We start from the raw sequence: 5,000 nt of genomic DNA on the forward strand, positions 1-5,000 counted from the left end.
TTCGTGGCCTGGATCATTTGACTGAATTTTAAAACTCACTCATATCTAAATGTCAGTAACAGCTTTAGCATGTATTTCTAGGTGACGTTTTCGATAACATTGCCGTCATGTTTTCGCTGATTCAAACTGACAGTTTACCATAATGCCGTGTACGCTTTTATGCTTCTTTCGGACAAGGCCCTTCCTCGATACAGCTGTATATGGGAAGGTTTCTTCGTCCGGTTTTCCAGGTGAGCCTACGAGATTCGTTTTTTCCTTGATACGCGTTTCGTTCTAAAAAATATACTTAATATTTCTACACGATACTGGAAAGTCTATAAAGACTGAATTTAAGAGGTGGCCAATGAGTCTGCTAACCTAGTTTTATGGTTTCATGTAAAAATATGTAGAAGAGAAAGCTTGTATCGGGTTTATCTTACTTCAATATCATTTTCGAAAAGACTTGAATCGGAATTTTTTAGCTGGAAGACTAGTGCCATGTTTTACTCATAGGAACGAGGAGAGATTCCTGGGTATGAACAAACTGGACCACAGAGGGAACTATTCTACAGCTTGAGTTGGAGCTACAAAACAGCTAACTTCATTCTGGGAAACATGTGGGAAGGATAAACATCAAGTCAAACGAATGCATATCATGTGCAATATTGAAATTTTAATTTTCGAAACCAGCCTGAGTTTCCATAAGCAAAAATCTTGCTACGTTTTCTTTCAAGGTTTCATGTAAAAAATCTACAAGAAAAAAGTCGTACCTCACTTGAAAATCATCTTTCTGCGAATGCAAATGACTCGAAGCGGAATTTTTAGCTGGAAGACATGTACAGTTGCCATGCTCGACTCTAAGGAACGAGGAGCATGCATAAAATTGGTATGAACAAATTTCACCACAGTCTATATACAACTGAAGCGCGCTCCTGGATAGCGCTTTTCTGTATGAATTAGCGCTGAAAAATAGCCTACCTGATTCTAAGAAAGAGGAGGGAAGATCAATAAACGCCTCGTTTCTAATAGACGCCCCCCTCCCCCCCCCCCCAAAAAAAGTCTTCTAAAAATCAAGAAAACGCTCTGTAAAGCAAAATCACCCAATTTATTTGACACCTTGGTTGCTTGAACAGCAATGGCTTACGAATTGTACCATGTTCGATCTCAAGTTCAAAGTACGGATGTCGCTCCTTTATTTTCTTAATTTATGCGCTCAGAATGTCAGCAATAGCCCACTTTTCAGTCCTAAACAAAAGGCATCATCTCGAGGCTCTGGGGAATAAACTCATACAAATCCTTATATTTATTCCCCAGAGCATCGAGATGATGCCTTTTGTTTAGGACTGAATTTCAATGTATAGAAAGTGGGCTATTTTCTTTCAGTTTGTTCTGGCTCGATAGCATCCAGGAATAGCAAGACCGAAGATTCAATGATTCACTGCAGCTTCAAGAACAGCCAACCATGTGCAGAGGGATCGGAACAGTTACGAGCACAGCTGTCGGTACTGGATGAGCCCAGCCTCCCAAACCGTTTTCAGGTTATCACTGAGTCGGATGTGAGAAAACACTGTTGACCCAGATGACGACGAAAGACTGATATAGAACTATGAACTTGTTGTGTTCGCCTCATTGATAAGTAGAACTATAAACTTACTGTCGTCGCCGCGTTGATATAGAACTATGAACTTTCATTTGAATTTTCTCGTTGTCACAGTTAACTTTAAAAGAAAGGCCTCTCTCCAATAAACGCCTCATATCTATTTAACGCCCCCCTTACACCACAAACATTTATAAGGCGTTTATTTGGCGTTTATTGAATCATTTACGGTGGCCTGTGAATGAAAGTGACACTAGAGTTGACCTTGTTACTTTGTTCGAAGAACAAAATATAGTTTTCGACTCCGTTTTTGGCTTTTTAAAAATTATTTTCGTTCGGATCCCGCTCTGTATGCGCATGCGTAAGATTTCTCTGACTCGTAGAAGGCGTTTCAAGCGGGATTCGGACTCAGTATCCCTTCCTTCAGAGACAATCGCGATGATCACGAAACCATGGAAGACTACGTGAGAGATTAATGGGGAAATATGTATTAAAGAATTGTGTGCGTAACCGGAAAGGAGTTTTCGTGTTTTCGTTGCACGCAATGATGTAATATCCGGTTATCGTATGACTTTCAAATAGCATCTTAGAGACTTGCAAAGTATCTGTTTTCTTGTTTTGATTGGAATCAATGCCGTTAACAACAGTTTCAAATGCAAACAAATATGCACGATCGCAACTAACTCTATCATTGGGTCACGAAATGTGGACTGTGGACTACGGACTACGGAATTAAACTGGATATTTACCAATACATTGTAACATTAAAAAAACCAACCCCACTGAAATACCGTGATCCTAAAGGAAGTCGGCTAAAAATCCTTCGAACAAAGTGTAGGCTACCCGAAGCCTCTTTTTTTGATAGTAACCTCACTGCTTTTCCTATGTAAACTCCAACTAATTAGCATGAGAAACACATCGTCAACATAACAAAGGAGGGAGATCTGTATCACTGCGCACCGGTGGGCTGGCTCAGCTGGTTGAGCACCGGGCTGTCACCCGGGAGGTCGTGAGTTCAACTCCGGCTGGACCAACACTCAGGCTCTTTAAATAACTGAGGAGAAAGTGCTGCCGTAACTACATCTGCAAACGGTTAGACTTTCAAGTCTTCTCGGATAAGGACGATAAGCCGGAGGTCCCGTCTCACAGCCCTTGTTCATTAACTTTGTGGGACGTTAAAGATCCCAAACACTATTCGAAAAGAGTAGGGTATTCCAGCATGTGGTCGACTTGACAGGCTTAGCTCGAAGGGCTTCTGTGTGAATGAGACCACAATTGTGTATAACAGCCAGAAGTCAGGCTACTTAGCCAAGTGCCTCTGCTGAATTCAACGAGGTCAGTCTCCCTCTGTCAGGCTATTAACAAAAATTTGAAAGGATGTGACAGACCTGCACGGTCTCCCTTTTGTGGGTTTGTTGTTTCAGATAATTATGAAACTTTATTTTACAGTTTCCTTTAACGCTTTTTTGAAGAGTTTGTTCGGAGAAGCCTACTAGCCTCTCAGTTGATAAAACCTTTCTTGACACCGGGCGGGTATAAGTAATAAGAGGTAAAATGCTTCTGTCATTGTATTGAAAGGTTTCAGTCGGCTGGTGATATGTTTTGGTATGGAGAATAGATTCTTTTTCGAATCGTTTTCCTTTGCATACTGTTGTCGATCTAGGAAAGTGATCTCCTTTTCTGAAATTTAAGCAGTTAACTTTATAGTTAGGTTGAAGTTTTATAGTTAGGTTGAAGTTGTTAGCTTGTGCAATGCCGAACAGGTTGATTTCTTGTTTATCTACGTCCCATAGTGAGAAAACGCCATCAGTGAAACGTTTCCATATTGCGGTGGGTTTAATTTTGCTCTGGCTTAGCATTTTTGTTTCAATTTCTGGGTGGTGGACAAAACTCTGAGTCCATTGATTACCCCGATGGAATACCCTAAAAATACTATTTCGAACTGATGAGTCCTCATTGGCCTACGTGAACGCAGCGTCTCAAGCAGTCCTTAAGCCTAAACACCCATTTTAAACGGCGCTGATCAACACTATTTAAGGCTAAGCAACCATTTTAAAAAAGTTAGCTTTCCGGCGATGATTGTTGTGATGGTCGATTAGCTCATGTAACTTGAGTGAAGTGAGACGGGTGCAATTCCTGGATTAAGTCACATGTGGCCGTGCGGAATTGAATTTGTTCCAGGTAGTCCCTGGTTCAATTTACTGTATAGAGTTTTATTCGGCAGAGAGCGCTATCCATCTTTTGAACAACTGGTGCCTGGACTTTTAGCTTTCCTGCAGTTCATTTGCCTTAGGTTGGATTGTAAAATTTTAATTTTATTCACATTCACCCCAAGTTGATATTGGCTGACTTGCCTACATCATTGGTGGACTTCTTTGTATTGTAATTTTATTTATTTATTTCCTTTTGGGCAAGTTAGGTCGTTACTTTTGCCTTGCCCGACCATTGTTACCAGTAGCTTTGTAGTTATTAATTTGCAGGGAAAGCAATTAATATCGTGTTATCAGTTTTATACACTGTCGATAAATAACAGTGTTGATGTTGTTGTCATCAGGATTCAATGGAGCCAAAGCCAATAGGGTTGTTTCAAATTGTGCAAACACAAAGGAACAGATTCCAGGTTAAAACACTCTCACACTTAAATTGTTATCTTAATTACCCACTAAGGACATTACTATCTCCCGCGGGCAAGTCAGGAATTAAGGCCATTGTGTCTTTCGTAAAGCAAGCAGTGGCGGTCTAAGAAACTTGTGCATGCGCAGACCAAATGCTTAAAATACAGGTTAAAAATTGGAAGCGGTAGCGGAACCTCTGGACGCCTTGCCAGAGCGTCGTACCATGCATAGCGATGCGCCCCGAGACTTTAGCAGTCATTTTGTGAAACAAGCTTCAGCCCCCAGTTGTTCAAACGATGGATAGCGCTATCCACAGGATAAATCACTATCCACTTCGCTGCGTATCGGCTTAAGCCATGTAAACAACATTTCGCGACCAGTTTCAATGTTCCCGAACTAGTTTCGACCTTTTTATGTTACACGGTGCAACGCCTTCTGAACTTTTTTTTGCACTGCCGTTGCACATAAGTTTCAGCTGAAAGTTTCAACGTGTAATGGGGGCTTGAGCTGGAATTGTGATTGTCGATGAAATGTTGCTTGCAGTTGAGAGAACAAGCCCAATCTGCGGAAGGGAGCTTATTATTGCCGTCTTTTCACGGTCTAAACAAACCCTCATCTGGCAGTGTGAGTTTCGTTTAAGGGTGCTGCGTGTACAAAAATTTCTCCCAACGCTAGAAAACCTGTTTTGGGTGTTTCAGAAAGCAACACAAGGGATGTGGAACGCGGAACAGACCGCCAGACCGAGATCCTCGGTTAGAAGCAATCGGTTCCAAACAGAACTTTTTTACTCGTAAATACTGGCTTATGAA

Source organism: Montipora foliosa, chromosome 1 (assembly GCF_036669935.1).
Source record: "Montipora foliosa isolate CH-2021 chromosome 1, ASM3666993v2, whole genome shotgun sequence".
NCBI classification, from domain to species: domain Eukaryota; kingdom Metazoa; phylum Cnidaria; class Anthozoa; order Scleractinia; family Acroporidae; genus Montipora; species Montipora foliosa.